Source organism: Candoia aspera, chromosome 1 (genome assembly GCF_035149785.1).
Source record: "Candoia aspera isolate rCanAsp1 chromosome 1, rCanAsp1.hap2, whole genome shotgun sequence".
Classification (NCBI taxonomy): Eukaryota; Metazoa; Chordata; class Lepidosauria; order Squamata; family Boidae; genus Candoia; species Candoia aspera.
Window position 1 is genome coordinate 278,211,772 of NC_086153.1, and position 17,324 is coordinate 278,229,095.

General features: G+C 40.3%; 1 protein-coding gene across 1 annotated transcript in view; it reads right to left on the bottom strand.

The window, feature by feature from the left end:
• Positions 1 to 16,254, bottom strand: part of MIDEAS (mitotic deacetylase associated SANT domain protein) — a 65,852-nt gene extending 49,598 nt beyond the window's left edge. The window contains exon 1 of the mRNA XM_063289860.1: positions 15,660 to 16,254. The gene's annotated coding sequence lies outside the window, so the exon portion shown is untranslated. The remainder of the gene's footprint in view (positions 1 to 15,659) is intronic.
• Positions 16,255 to 17,324: the final 1,070 nt, after the last annotated feature.

Sequence of the window (17,324 nt, forward strand, 5' to 3'; positions counted from 1 at the left end):
TTAACAACTGTTCTGAACTTGAAACGAGGTGGTTCAAATTTGAAATGTTTTGCGTACCACAAGGGGAAATATGCCATTATCAGCTCTTTGGAAAAAAGGCATAATTAAACATTTATTACACAGAAGAATGAGCTTTAACTTCCTACCTTGTCCCTTGTCAGCCATGTAATTTGCCAAGCCAATCCTCAATCTGAATCTCCCATGAGGAAAATACTGACACGTCTGACTAGGTTGTTCTAAGATAACGCAGATGTTACATACTCAAAAGCGATTTCCATTCAGTTCAATGGGACTTACAAGAAATCCAGCACATTGTAGTTAGTGAGTTAACTGTGATTATGATTCAAACAGAGAAAACCTGGCACTTTTATTTTATTGCACTGAGTACCTATTATCTTCCAGCATATTTGAAGGAGCAACTTTTTTAATTTCACCATTCAGGATACTGTACAATCTATCACAAGAAGTTTTTTACTACCTGAAGAGAAACTTTACATTTTAAGGGTTCCATTGGGCAATATAACAGAATTCAGATTCATTTTATTTTTATTTTTGCTTAGTGCACCAATTCAAATTAATCAGTTGCCGCATTATCTTTGCTTCTGCTCTCTGCTTAATTTGGAAATCAATTATTTTGCTCAAGGCAGAAGAGAGATTCAATTTACAATTGGCCTTTATGTTTTAAAATGGGATTCAGCCATTATTTTGTTGTTCCAGAACAAAAGGTGCAACTTGATATGCTCAACAAGTACAAGTAGCTAATATGTTTACTCAGCATTTTTCATCTTGAGACCAAGTCTAAGCTGCAAATAACATTGCCACAACATCTGCTCTAGTCTTTTTTTTTTTTAAGTTTCTGTTTCTCCACTGTTCTCTGTATTTCCTACCACTCAGCTATGGAAGAACTTGTAAGCACGAATGCTTGAAAATATATTTGTGTTATATTCTGGTTGGTTCTAATAAACGTTATTGCCCAACTGTGGACTTTCTCCCCTTCATGGCTATGCAGAGTCCTCTTTGTGGATATTGTCCTCCCTGTCATATAATATGGACATGTTACAGTGATGTGTCCCATCATCTTCAGAAATAACACCTGCTAGGATATGAAGTAAAGTCTTATCAGTAAAAGGCCCAATGTTATGGAATAATTCTCTCCAAGTAGTCCCCAAGAACTTTTATTTCCTGTTTTTCCTATTTAGCAAAAGACTTCCAGATGTACCACTTATTCTCCCTGCTGATTTGCAATATTATTGGATATGCTTTTCTTCTGCAGCTAGATATTGATTTTATTCAGCATTGTTTTGACTGCAGATGCTTTATTTTGATGTGTAAACCACCATGGTATAAAAAGCTGGCATATAAACAAGAACTAGGTCATGTTGGGTGTTAAAGAATTTGCAAAAATTATACAATTTAAACAGCATCCCTTCACATTAACTTTCCTATATCTATAAAAGACTTTACTCAATTTTGAAAAAACAAATCCGAAAAATGAATCATTGTTCAAATCTTCTTAAATATTATATTCTATTTAATCTCTATATACCTTCTATTTCAATCATAAGGTTCATGACCCCACATCTAACAACATTATGCTTCATTTGCCTGCCCATCTGTCAAGAGCCTCCTGCAATCTTCCTTCTCAGTTTCAACTGCTATTCTAGTTATTCCCAGTTATATTGGGAATCATAAGCAGACTCACACATACCCTTACAATGCAATCCTATGTATGTTTACTCAGGAGTAATTCTAACTATGTTCAGTTGGGCTTACTCCCAGGAAAATGCCCTGGATTGCAGCCTTAATGTAGCAAATTCCTAAGTATGCTTAGTCAGTAGTTCCAGTGAATTCCCAAATAAGTATGCAGAGAATTGAATCTTTAAATTGATTTCTGTACAAGTCCTTTAAAAAACAGGAACTTTTCCTTCAAAAGCTATACTGTGTACAGAAACTTAGAATAAATAATGTAGACTACCAGATATTATGTTTTGACATGTTTAATACTAAGTAAAATATTGCCCTACTTCACACATCCTACTACAGTAAACCATATTTTGCTATGTCATAATCAGCTAAATAAGAAAAATCAAATAAAGCACTTTATAGCAAGGCAGAATATGTCAACTAGTAACTCCCTTCAAGGAATGGGACAAATGAATACATCATTTTTCATACCACTTGACTTACTCCTCCACCTTTAAAAGAAGCTAATATATTATCAGCCTTTCTCAACTTTTTGACCCTGGAGGAACCCCTGAAATTTCTTTCAGGTCTCAAGGAACCCCTGCACATTCAGGCTCAAATATAAGCCAGAAGTTACAAAATTATTATATTCATTTCATTTGTAGGCCCATATATATGCATTAACAGTGTTCTTAAACAAAAAATAAAGAATGAAATTTACCTCTTTAATGTGAAGTTGCCTGAATTTGAAATATTTTTTTAAATAAATCATGATCTCCCAGGGAACCCACAGATACTTCTCGTGGAACCCTGGTTGATGAACCCTGTATTAGATAATCAAAGAACCATGTTAATTACCACTTACATGATCACTTGTGGCCAAGTAAGAATCACACCCCAGGCACTGAAACATTCACAAGCAAGCAACAAGTTCCAAAAGGCTTATATAAAGATTGTGTGGTTAAAGCAGATTGATAAATCTGAGCTAGGCACTTTTATGACTTATTTGCAAGACTACACCCACAGTTATTACAAGAATGGACTTCCAGTGCCTCCATTGTGCTAGACTCTGCACTTCCAGACTAGGACTGCACAGCCACCTCCGTGTCCACAGATGAACTGCACAACAGCGTGTCTTCTTCGACCCTGATGGACTACATAATATACATATATAATATAACTCACTCGGTTCTACTATCATCATATCCAATTTCCTTTAAAAAAATAATTAGAATTCAACTTAAATGCCTGCATTGTACGCACTTAAAGCCCTAATTGGCATGGGTCCAGGTTACCTGACGGACTATCCCTTCCCCATCACATCAACCTTTCCCACCCGGTCATGCAGAGAGGGCATGTTATGGACCCCGTCTGTAAAATAATTCCATCTAGCGGGGTCCAGGAAACAAGCCTTCTCTCCAATAGCTCCCACCTTCTGCAACACTCTTCCCCCAGAGGTGAGACTGGCCCCCTTGTTCCTGGACTTCCACAAAAAACTAAAAACCTGGTTGTGTCAAAATGCCTAGGGCAGGAAGGGGAACAGTCTTCTTTGGGGATGGCTAGCACCCTAGAAAGGCCCGTTGTACTCACGGGTTGAGTTGCAATCTTAGCCATCTGGATTTTATCACATTTTATATTTTTACTGTTTATTATCTATTTATTGTATTTAATTGGCACTGAATTTTAAACTTTTATTGTAAACCGCCCAGAGTCCCCCTTTTGGGGGGAGATGGGCAGTGTTAAAATTTGGTAGGAAGGATGGATGGATGGATGGATGGATGGATGGATGGATGGATGGATAGATAGATAGATATGAAGCCATTCCAAGGAAGAAAAACATTTCCACAACAGTGAAATATCCAAGTGATTCCACCTACATTAAGATCCACTGAATTCATTCATTTCCACTTTCTAAGGTTCATATTAAATCCAAACTCCAAAATACTGATGTAGCCCTTTTCCAACTCCAGATATTTTGATGGAGGTAAAACTCATTCTAGTTGAAGTCTCTTGGTCTTAAGTTTGTATTTCTTTTTAACTGCAAGTTTTGCATGTGTTCAAATATTAACATATGCATGGAATATCAAGGCCAAGTGATATAAAAAGATCACATAGTAGACTAATAGGGGAGGGACCGTAGCCCAGTAGTAAAAGACATAGTCCACATGCAGTTCTCAGATTCAATCTCTGCTATTTCCCAGATCAATGAACTAAGTCCTTTGCTTGAAGAACTAACCCTGTTCAGATGCAATAAAAACCATGTAAAGCTACAGGGATGCACAGGCTCATATGCTTTCCCCTTCCCCTATCATGCAGCTGAGGAGAGGCCTGAAAAACTTTGCTTTACAATTTGTCCCAATACAGCAAAATTTCTCAAATTACTAGATCATGGACCATTGATGATCCACAGAGGTCTTCCAGATGGTCCTCACCAGTCAGCTGGCTCATCACTTAAGCTCCTACCTCTCCAAATTCACTGCCAGTCAGCCCCTTTGATGTTACACAGCTCTTCCATGATGACATCATGTGATCAAGGATTCTTTCTCTGTGAAGATCTCTCTCCCCACAGGAAAGACATTACTCAAGAGATTTCTACTGAAGAACATTCTTGCCCAGCAAGTTTGTGCTAACACATATTGCTATTAGATGGCAATTATGGTAGGGGGTACATAAATTAATTCAAGTAGTAATATTTAACTCTGAATTAAATTTGGGGGCACAACATTGAGTGATAAAAGGTCTTTAAAACTGGACAGAATGGGAAAGGACATACAAATGCAGCTATATTCATTACTTTTCCTACAATGATTATATTATCAATCAAAAAGCATGCACTTCCATGGTTTAAAGCTGAAAACAAAAGGAGGGGATAACTGTTTATTGGGCAGCCCCTGCAGTTTCCAAATATTTATTTAATAATCCAGAACTGCAAAAAGTTTGAGAAATGCTGCAACAAAGAAACTATACTTGAGGACTCAATGCCCTGTTGGATCATACCAAAGGACCCATTTAATCAGGATTTTACTCCCACCATAAACCAACCAGGTTCTTTTAGAACATCCATAAACAAGACACAAATGCAATAGCATTCACTCATTATGTTCCACTGCAATTGAGAGTAGCAGTTTCTCACACTACAGATTTTTTAAAAATGAACCCTTCTGTATTATACAAGGACGCTAGTCACCTAAATCCAGTTTCCGTATCAGTAAAAATACACTGGCAGCACTTTAAAAAAGTGAAACAAAGGTTGCATTTTTGCTTTGTTTTAGCCATATCCTGTATGCTAACAACTTCAGCAACTAATGTTTATGCATGTTGAAGAAAGGAAGCATACTGCAACACTATGAATTTATTGCTGTATTCAAGTTGCAACATATTCAAGGGCTATAAACCAGAGATTAGGTAAAAAGGTAAACTGCCTTTGAACACAATGTAGCTTTTAAGGTTAAATATTGGATTCATACAATTAATATTGGGGGGGTTTTCACTTGTTTTCTGCCTTAAATTCTCTTTCAGGGAAATAAGATGGAATACAAACCAATCAAATAAAAAATAAAATAAAAATCAACTTCATCAAGTTGAACAAACATTACAAAGTTTCTGACTGAGAAGGAATCTGCTCATCCTATAAGCAGTCAAGGTTTGATACGTGAACATCGACAAAAGTAGCCTTAGCAAAATGTGTTGTTCTTGTGGTATGGAGCTCTGGAAACTGACACTTATCAAACTGATACTGCTCCAAATGACGGGAATAAGTGACAGGCAAGCATGTGCATGGATGTGTGCGTCGAAACTTGCCAGAACTCACCACATCTTCTGTGGTTGGAAAGCATGCTTCCACATGCAAGTTCCTGTCAATCCAATTAATGAAATCCAACCAATTCAAGCCTTGTGAATACTAAGCATGATTAAAATTCCTGCAGATGGCAACCAGCCTTTCTCCTCCCACTCACCACCTACTGCTGCCTGAAGTGGAGCGATGGCAGCATTCCCACACCCTGGAGGTTTGACTGAGGAAGAAAAACTTCTTTGCACATGGAGGTATCTCCGCCCCCTAGCCTTTGTTCTTTCATTTCACCACAGAAGAAACAATTGGCAGAATTAGAGAGGAGAGAAAAAACATGGCCAGCCCATGAAAAAGAAGAAAAAGATGAGTAAGTCTTGCCAATACAATCACAGTTAAGTTGTTCTCCCATCTTGAGCAGTGTCCTTCCATGGTAGGGTTCACTGCAGCACTGCCAGGATGAAGTATGACAGATGATGGCCAAAAAACTGAATCCTGACTGGACAAAGGCCTTATGATTTGGGGGCTCAGAAGGCTATATCTGATTTATGCAGTCTCTCTAAAGGAGCAGAGGCTTACTGTGATCACTCCTTGATCCATCTTTGTCACCTGAGGTGGCTTCAGTAGAGACTGAATTTTGCCATCTTTGTTTTGTTCATCAACTGCAGAGCAATGTTGAGCCTAAGCGTGCATGAAGGACAGGGTCTTCTCTTCAGGGGTACCCTGGCTCAGGAATGCTCTCTCCAAAGTGAAGCAAACAGAACCTACATCACCATTTTTATAGAAGAGGTTAACATATCTTCACTGGCATTGATGTTTCAGACAGTACGGTTTCCATAATGTGTATTTCTCTTTTATTGGAGAGCTCTCAGCTTACAGTTTTGAAGAAGAATGAATAGTCTGAATAGCTTTTTTATATCTGTTGTACACTGAACTAGAACCCACTGATTCAAGGACAGCTGAAAAATATTGTAAACAAGCAAAAATGCCTTTAGTTTAGGTTTAGATTAGATTTTAAAAAGAGGATAAGATTGTACTACTATAATAAAGACTACCCTTCCTGGAGCTACTTCCTTCAGATGTGTTGTTTCCATAATTCCTATAATGACTGGGAATCAGGGGAATTTAAGTCCAAAACATCTATAAGACATCTGTTGGGAAGACTGGCATAGTTTATGCACATCTACAACTCCTCTGAGCTTCCGTTGAGTTCTGTTTATATGCTCTCTGTGACAGGAGAAAGTTTGTAGAAAACAGAGACTTCACTATGGATAAGCCATTTGGTCTTCCTGCTCCTGTCAAGGGATGCCACATACCTCAGGAGTAATATAAACAGAGATAGCCTGGAACACAAGTCAAATACTTAGTGCAGTATTCCTCAACCATGGCAGCTTGAAGATGTGTGGATTTCAATTCCCAGAATTCCCCAGCCAGAAAGGCTGGCTGGGGAATTCTGGAAGTCCACACATCTTCAAGTTGCCAAAGTTGAGAAACACTGACTTAGTAACTAACACAATTCAAGTTATTCCTTAAAGATTTTAGTAAGTATTTGGATGCAGAATCAGTTCAGACTTACAAAGCATATGACAGCACCCACGGATCTTGGCCCATCACAGAAAGCTGAGCAGAGTTGGATCTCATTAGTACTTGGTTAGGAGACCACCACAAAATTCCAAGAGTGTAATCTAGTCTAGGAAAGGAAAAAATAATAAGGTGACCTACCACCATAATACACATTTCTGGAAGGACGGGAGAATTGTAGTATTTCACTATTATAAAAAATAGTTCAACTCCACAGCCTATTTTTGAAAGGAGAAGGGAGAGAGCAACTCAACCTGCATGGTCACTTTGACAGCCTCCTTGTCTTCCTTTTCCATCCTTCAACATGCTCTGGCAACTGGCATACAGAAGGAGTATAAAGATGGCACTAGAGGTCAAAGTAGCAGTAAATGTAATTCAGCCAAGTATGAAATACCAGCCTTTCTCAGCCTCATTCCTTCCCAAAATGTGGGACTTAAATTCCCACACTGGTTGAGAATTACAGGAGCTAGCGGACAGGAAGTTGGAAAAGCTACACCCAAAAGGACTCTGTGTGTGTAAAATAATAGGTCAGTGAAACCTACTGTCTCCTCTCCCTCCAGTCTCTTTTTGTAATCACTGTTTATACAAAACCTAGAACAATAGTTGCTTAGGATTTTTTAAATGGTTTTCAGCTCCTCGCTGCCTTCTGTTGAAGGAAGCATTCATTCATTGAAGTGTTCTGCTTTGAGTATTCAATAATAGTAAGGGAGCCTGAAGATACACTTAAAAACAGTAACTCTGATGAGGAAAAAAACCAACACAGCAGGATGTGTAAAGGTATCCTTGCAAGAAGGAAAACCCATAGCAGCCTTAAAAGTGAACAGAACTCTCAAACTGCTTAACACAAACAACTGATAAGTGACATCTGGGGGAAGTTGGAGAAATAATAATGAATAAAAAAGACTGAATACACTGTACCGTACTGTTATTCTCAATAACATTAACAGTTTAATGAGGTATGTAAATAAGGAAAGTCAGTACCTTGCTGCAAAGAGATGTCTATATAAAGTATTTGGTTTTAAATATTAACCTAGCTTACGGCAATGAAGCAGATGTTCTAATGCACACAGCCCAGTTGCTTAACTTATCTTCAGGAACATCAGACTAAAATCAGGAAATCTAAAACTAGGAACATTTCTTGGGACATAAACAACCAGCCACAGGCTAAGAACAAACCCAGACTTATAATACTGCCTTATCAGGAAAAATAACAAAAACCAGGGTCCTAGTTAGCATGCAATGGCAAACAAGCCACTGGAAAGGTTCTAGATTTGTGCAGTTCTTGTGAAGAGCAGAGCTAAATTGGAGTAACGGAGCAGTGCCCAACAGGATACTTGCTTGGCAACAACAAATCTGGCTTCCTGTTAGATATGAGCAATGTACTGCAGACACCCAGGCAAGAGCAGTGCAAATAAAGGGAAGCACTGCAGCAAAGTTCATTTTGGCAGAATTAGGTTTATAGCATTTGTTTGTTCTAACTGCTTCTTGCTTTAGACCTCACTCTAACAGATGAGATATACTAATGTTTGAGCATTACAAGACAGGCTATAATTTGAGCTATGTAGTATATGGTAAGCAGGACCAGAAGAAGGTAATCTATACAATTCTGACATAAATGTACATATTCCTTCCTTTTGGAAACAAGTTAGTTGCTAACGATTAACAGAGCTGTTAACTAGGCTATTTTCAGCTCTTCTTTTGCAGCTGGCAAGAAGGGAGTTGCTAGCAACAGAAAACTGTGTTTACGCCAGCCATGCAGGAACTGCAGTTGGAATAACATGAAGCTAGCCAAAAGTTCTCCTCAGATTTGTATTCCCACAGTTACCACAGCCCTTTTGTTGCTGCTGCTGCTGATCGCAAAAAATCAAAAATTGGCACAAACAAGTCAAACTTTGGAAGCCAGAGAGGATCTGAAAGCATGTTGAGTTTTGCATGACGAAATCAGGCTTTACAAAAATGCAGTGGAATATTTGCACTGAAAAGGTACTCTATGCTCCCTCTTGGACTTTCCACCGCCATGCAGATCACTATCTCGGCCAAAGGTGAGAAACAAGGCAAATTTAAACTTGTACTCTGTAAATTAGATTAGAATTTGAAGGCATAGCTGATCCGTCACCAGCAGAGAAGGGTTTCCCTCTCCCAACATCAAAATGTGAATAAAGGAAGTTGTTTTCATCATCTATTACCGCCATATTTTTATCTGAATTTTTAAGACAAGGGGATTTTCATGCAAGTTCCTGGCCATCATGTTACAACAAGGATAACCCTTTTTGTGGAGTCAGGGGAAGATCTGAAATTTTGTAAGGTTATTGTGCGTCCTCTCAAAAAATGGCTGCCACAGGTTTTGCGTCTTCAGAAAATGGCTGTCACAATATGATACAGTGCTATTAAATGAATATGTGACAACAATTAGGTGATTTATACTAATTAAGCATGTTAATTTTAAGGGTTTTTCCTGTTCTTTTAATTTTTTTTCTCTTTTGGTTCATTTTGGTTTTATTTGTTGAATAAGTTGTTAATTTGTTTTGTATACTATTTCTTCTGTACTTTTCTTCTAAAAAATTGCAATAAACATAATGTTTAAAACGTCAAGGTTGCTATGCCAATCCCATAACCCTCATTTATTAGAAGACAGGCTGGGTACAATCGCTCTCTTCCACATTTCAAACACAGCTCTGATTTGTAGAGGCCCAAATACAGCATTCTTGTAAGTAATAATGGTGCTAAAAATTGATACTTTGTTTTGCAGCAATACTGTTCCCATTTAATGTTTTTAACTTAAAAGAATATTTTTTAAAAAATTAAAATCAGGTAGGCAGCTAAGCTGATGGGCATCAAGTCAAATAACCAGTTTTCCCAGGTTAAAAAAAATGCAGCATCCCTACCCAAGCCAAAAGGAAATTCTAATCTCTTTTGAACTCACAATCAGGACTATTAGTAAGACTTGCAAGAAGAACCCAGCTGCATCACACCAAAGGCTCATCTAGTCCAGTATTTTGCTCCCACTGTTGTCAATCACAGGTCTTTAGGAGCCTGCAAGCATAAGATGATTCCAATAGAAGAGAATATCTGTAGCTCAGGGTTGAACTGTGCAGTTCTTGGTGGTCTCTGAGCTTGGTTGTTTGCCTGCAGATGTTTCATTACTAGACAACTAGATAACATCAGTGAAAATGAGTGTGGGGCTTGCTGCCTTACTCCCCCACACTCACTTGCACCGATGATGTTACCTAGCTGGGTAATGAAATGTCTGCAAGCAAACAACCAAGCTCAGGGATCACAAGAACTCCATAAGACTATCACAACAGCACTTCCCTCTGTGCTCTTCAGTAACTGGTGTTCAGCTGCACACTTCCTTTAATACTGGAGTTAATTCATATACAACCATCTCTACTAAAATTTAGCTAATCCTCTTTTAGAGCCATCAGATGAGTAGCCACAGCTTACGTTACCAAAACATAGTTTAAATATGCACTAAGCAAAGTGCTTCTTTTCTTCAATTCAGCATTGCCTACCATTCAGCATCACCCAGATGACCTGATGTTCTAATTTTGTGTGACCTCCATGAATCAGTCCAACCCCTACTTTAAGCCACCCAAGCTGATAGCCAGCACATCTCCTCGTAGAGAATTCCAAAGTTTACTTATGCATCATGTAAAAAAAATTCTTTTAACATTCTTCTTTTAAAAAAAAAAAGTTAGAAATTCCAAAAGTTCTTTTTCTCATAAGTTAGTCTCCCAGCTCCTTGATGATTGGAGTGGCCTTCTCCTGAAACTTTGCCTTTTTCAGCTGTAGTACCTGAAATATCCAAGCAGTATTTCCCCCCATGTATTTGTACAAGGACATTATGACATTGGCACTTTTCTCTTGATCCTAATGATCCTAATCTTTTCCCACACCCTGACATATGGTGGATAATCTAAGTGAATTAAATAAGTCAATTAATTTTATTATTTATCAATAGTGTATCATCCACATCTAAAGATAGACAACCTTACTTCATCTAGAAGTTGCATTTTGTTTTTTAAACATATCCATGGATTTGTTTTTGTACCTCTGAGGAGCCCAAGGTGAGTGACAAGTGTCACTGGAACATGCAGAGCTGAAATTTTGGGCCCAACAGTCAGACCGTGGGGGGGAAGGTCTGTGGTGGTGTCATTGTGCTGATGAAAACTGGCATTTTGTGTTAAATTTTGTTACAATGATATTGGGGCTTCAAACTTGGGCTGAGACTTTATAACCCGTTTTGAATTCTGAAAGATTTTGTAGGTTAAATATCATTAACGGCATCAGATGTAAAGGGTGCAGAGTATATATGACACGCTGCATTATTAATCATCAAACCTCTAAATGTTTCTATAGTCTACCCTTTCTTAATCTAGTGTCTTTCAGATATACTAGATTACAACACCCAGCATTGCCAGTTAGAATAGCAAAATGCTCATAGTCTTTTAGTTAAGGCTAATGAGTTCATTTGTATGCAAGCACTTAATAGCAATTGATTTAGGGGAATGGAAAGTTCTTCACTTATGACATTTTAAAACATTAGTCAGCTGAGACAAATACAATAGGTTTCCATGCCAATTGTTATTGGCATGTACACCCCCAGAGTCACTATGTGAGATGGCTATAAAAATGTGATTAAGCAAATAATTAATTAAACATTTTTAAGTTCTACTGATATCGCTGGGAAAAGATTGAGCACATTGTTCCCGCATAGAAGACAATTTCTTTGCTTTAACAGATACATTACGTTACATTAAAGGTATAGGTCCAATCCCAAATCCTGCAACTTTTAAAAATTAACTATCTTTATAGATTAAACTTTTTTGAACAATAGTCTATTTCATCATGACCACAAAAGGTTTATTCAAAATAAAATGAACTAAAAAGAAAAGTCATATTTTTAAAATGCAGACAGCAATAAATAGGTTAGAGCTTAATCATAAATCAATCTGTTAGTGACTGATCATCAAGGAGCACTGACAATAATATCTTGGCACTGTTAAGGTCACCCCCACCCCAAGAATGGCTGTTTTACTCTGCTGCAGCAGAAACAGAAAAGTCTTCTGATACCTTAAAAAAACAAAGAAATTCTTACACTAACAACTTGACTGTAGTCAATAAACACTGAAGTGACAATAGATCTGTTAATCTTTAAGATACTACAACACTCTTTTTTGTTGTTATTTTGCTCTGGTATGCTAAATAAAATAATAGTTGTCTTGGTTTGTGGACCAATTTTGCTTATACACAGCTACATGTTTTTTCACATATAAAAGTTACCAGAATTTTCACATGCTGCATTTTGGATGTTTCATTTCCCTTTGATGACCTATTAATATTTGCTTCCTTAAATCCATTAGAATACAATATTGGCAGCACAGGATAACTTGTTATAAATCAAATCAAATTAAGCCAGTTGTTCTTATAGCTTATGCCTAAGAAAGCTGTTAGCTTTTATAGCCAACATGTGAATTTACTGCAAGGAGTAACAGCTACTATTAAGAACATTATTACAGATAGTTCTTGCTTGCCAACCATTCATTCTACAACCGTTTGAAGTTACAACAGCACTGAATAAGGAGGCTTGTGACTGGTCCTCGAAGTTGCAGCTGTTGCAGCATCCCTGCAGTCATGTGATCACAATTTGGGGGCTTGGCAATCTAGAAACCCGCTGGATCCTTCAGATGTCTGGGGCAGACGACCTTAATAGCTCTTCCTCCCTGGAGAGGTTGGCAGTTCCAGTTAATCCCATTCTCACAAGGAAGTGATCCATCCATGCCAATGGACTGATGGAAAAGTCCCCCAGAACCACATCACGAAACATCTCCTCTGAGATAAGTATCAGATCTAAAATGTGGATATTTTTGTTTTGTTTCCTAAAAAATCTATATAGTGAGGTAGAGGTAGAAATACTTCCTTCTTCCTCAATCCCACTAAATGTATGACAGGATTAGTACCAAAAAAAAAAAAAAGTCACTAAGAGCATTAAGAGCCAGCTGTCTTCCAGATCAGCACTTCCTCTGCTTAGAACTAATTAGAATGTAATAATACAATTGACTGTAAAATCAAAACATACAAATATCTTCAAATATAAAAGTGCAGAAAATTTAGCAGCTTTTTAAAATTCTGCATGAAACCAATCCCCCCTGAATAAGTATATAAATAATTTAATTAGGACCAGTGGGTACATTTGAAATAATAAAAAGGTGTTATGGCAATAAATCCTTCCATAGCAGAAGTACCTACTGAGACAATGGCTCTTGTGGTAAATGAGGCCATTCATAAAATGCCTAAATTAAGTGAAAGTTGCAGAATACAAAGCAACGGGGAAGGAATGCTGCGTCAGCAAAAAGCCCCATTTCACAGACATACAAACTGTTGATTACAGAAAAGACATTTCTTGACCATACACATTCATAGTACATACAATATGAGCACACCCACACCCCTTTCCTCTCAACATCTGCAATACCCCCCCCCCCCGATCCATTGGCTTCCTCATGCAACAGGTCCCACTGGCCTTCCTACTCTGACCCCGGTTACAAGGTAACTACACTTAAGGTCTCTTTCTGGACAGTGGAGGATGCTTAGAATTGAAAAGCTGGCTTCCACCTTTTCATTATTTTTGCTTTTCAGGAACATCTTGGACCTCCACAGGGTTCAGAGGCACTTTCAGAAATAAAAATGGCACTAGCAGAGGCCCTTATTTTGTTCTCAACTACCTCCAGCCGCCACCTAAGGTTTCCTTTTTATAAATAAAAAAATAAAATCAGATAGTCACATACTCTGGTGGGTGCCAAAGTAATGTAAGCAGGCCCTTAGAGAGTTGACAACTGATCCAGTTTAGCAGAATAAGCATATCTTAAAAACCAAACTACCAGGACAAGAAGTGGAGAGCCAGCTAACTAGCCTCTCTGCCAACACATTCAGGAATTCAGAGCTTCAAGGAGCCTCAAAAGCCATGCAAGCACAGCACCACGTTTAAAATTCCAGCTTTTGGTCCACAAGCACGGACTGAATCAAAGTCATAACTTCCAACTACCAATTCCACAAGTATTAGAAAGGAAAAGAACTCACACAAAGTTTCTGCATCTCACAGCTACTTCTAGTCTTACCAAAGTGATTAAAGTGAAACTAGTAACAAGCAGAAACCAAAGTACCCTCACATTGGCACATATAGAGAACTGTAGTCAGTTCAGGTGCTGTGAAAGTGACAGCCACAAATGAACCAACTTGGAACATCCTGTGACACAACACACCCCTCTTTGGGCAAGGCAGTTAATGGCTGTACAATAATAGCCTATGAGTTCACCTTGACTCTCAGGTCATCAGGAAACAGATTGGTGCTGCTCCGCTCCAAGCCAACAGGCAGGTGTACTTGCAGGATGCAATGCTCCAAGCGCAAGGGCCAATTACACTCCTCTACTTAACAGCAAAGCTCTCATCAATTTCCACAGGAACTACAACAGCTTGGATGATGTCACCAGCTACAACTCCAGCCACACACGCCCTGGGAAGTCACTGTGACTTTGATTACACATACCTTTCAACATTACTGCCACTGCTGCAACCCTCAGCTGCTAAAGCAAGATGCCATTGGGTTCCAGAAATCACCTGAACTTCTTACACACACCCTCCCGGGCTCTGCACACATTCCTTTTTTGCCTCTTCACATTTCTGGACACAAGCAAATTCGTGCAAATGGAGTGGGGGGGGCAAGAGATAACGATGTGTTGTTCTTCGTGTACATCTGTCTCTGGCCTACGCATTCATATAGTTTGTGCACTGGACAAATTCAAAAAGGAACGCCTCCTTCAACAAGCCCTTTCCCACAAGTGGAAAGCTTCTGCCATTCCGAGAGAAGCACACAAGGAACCATGAGCTATAAAGCAGCCTTCTAATTTATCTCGTCACAAGTCGGATCGACAAGTAGGAAATATCTGCAGAAACCCCACGGGGATAGGCTGAGGAGAAACGTGCCTTATTCTCTGCAAAACAGTGCCAACCGGTAACCAAGGGGAAAAGGCGACAAAACCCGATGGGGGAGGAATTGAAAGAGGAAATATTATCCAGTTTTCTACAGGCACAAAACATAATTATTGCTTTCCTGTTATCCGCCTTAATCAGATTTCAAAACCAAAGGATTAAAATGAAGGGGGGGCGCAAAGTAGCAGCGATTCGGACTGCGACGCCCTTCAACGGGAAGTAGGTGACGATCGGGAGCCGAGGCAATTCGAATGGTCTTTTCTCCCCCGCAACTCCCATCTAATCTCCGGCGGCACGAGCCAGGCGCCTTTTAACTAAAACTCCATAGGCACGTCTCCCATTTCCCTGAAGGGAAGAGCCCTGCTTTCCGCGACCGCCCATTCACCCGGCCGAAACGCTTAGCTGCGCAAACAAGAGCCACGCCACGCATTCGTGCAGGCGCCTGAAAGACACCGGAAAGCCAGCAAAAAGTTCGCCCGAGCTCTCGACGCCCCCTCCCCCAGCTGCTCCCTTGCAAAATCGGTCGGGGCTGCAAAGGCACCAACCCCAACCCCACACGCGCTACGGTTTCGGGCGGGGGGGGGGAGAGAGGCAGAAAGCTCTTTCGACTTCCACTTACCTCCGTATTCTACTGAGCCAGACGCAAGGAAGGTTAGTCCCCGATCGCTTTTTTCTCCAGTGCTCTCGTAGGTCTTAATCCTCCTCCCCACCAAAAAAAAAAAGAAAAGAAAAAATCCCCGGCAACTAACCAAACGCCAAGAGAGCTCTAAAGGCTACTTGAAAAGAAATCGGAAAGTTTTGGTGAAGGGGGCAGCTGGCGTCGGCGAGTAGGACTTGCAGCTGCGCGCTCCCTCTCGCTCAGTTTTCTTCCTGCGCAGAGTCCTGCAGCGTACCTGCTCCAAGCGAAAGCCCCGGCGCTAGTCGCCTTCTCTTCTCCGCCAACCGCACTTTGCGGTGTCAGGATTGCAAGTCTCTGAGTCACAGATTTGAGATCACAGCTTGGGAAACAGGAGGGGGGGCGAAGTGGAGAACCGTAGCGACGAAGGCGGCAACAACTGCAGCAGCAGAGGAAGCTGGATCTCTTTTTTTCCTTCTCCCCCCTTTTCCTCCCCCGTTCTGATATTGCACAACTCTCAAGTAAGGAAACTGGAGCAGCCGCCTGAGGAGGGGGAAAAAAACGCACAACGACTCTGCAACAGAAGTAAAACCAGCTCTTCTACTTCATCAGCACAACCGCCTGCTGTTCAGGCTTCCCCACCCTACAGCAGGCCGAAGTCACGCCCATTTCCTGTTACCATATTAGGCCAAGAAACTTTTTTTTCTTTTTTAATAACCATCCAGTAACTCTGGAGTTCGAGCGAGCGTGCGCCTGTCCGCCCGGCCATCGAATATATTTGGTCGGCAGGAGGATCCAGTTGCTCTGGCCCGCATCCGCATCTCCGCCGAGCGACAAGGTCAGGGGGAAGAGCTTGATCACGTTACTGGAAACGCTGCTTTGCCAGGAAGAGTGCTGACTTTCTCCCTGCTCGAAGAGACCTTTATTCCGATTTCTTCCCGGGGATATGTATATGTCTTATGCGTATATATCTGCTTTGCCAGTAACTCGTGCGCACGCATAAGACGCCATAGGCAGGAAAACAAATCAGAGCAACTACCCAAAGTTGAAAACTCACATGGGGGGCGGGGGGGAGAGAGGCGCCAGCAAACTCCTTTTTCGTTGGCCGCGTAAAGGTCTGGGTTACGTTCTGGCGAGGCGCAGCTTCATCCTCAAGGAAGCACGTGCTACTGAGTTCCGGCCCAAAGCAAGGGAGAGGGCGCAGGGCCGTCTTGCAGGGATGCGTGGCTCAGTTGCGAAGGCTGATGCACAGAGAGCTGAGTTTATCGACCTTGCATGAAACGATACTATCACAGAGCTTTGCACCTAACTTTTAGGAAACCAGCTCCTTCTCGGAAATGCCGCATTTTCTACTTATTGATATTCTTTTTTTAACATACCGACCTAGGAAAATACAAACGGGGAGGAATGGGGGGGGGGGAATGTAAGGAACGGGACGGGACCGTAATTTTGAGTGAAAATACAGAGGTAAATTCGAGCGCAAGGCCTCCTAGCTGCTCTGCAATGAGTCATCGGTTGTTCTTGTGCAACAGCTTCAGTGCTTTTATGAGGTATAAAAGAAAGCTATTGATATCCACCACGTTCGGGTGATTTGAGTTCTGTACAGTAAGCCCTCTTCTCCCCCCCTCCACTTAAATCATCTGCATTCTCTCCCTCCCGAAGCTCCTA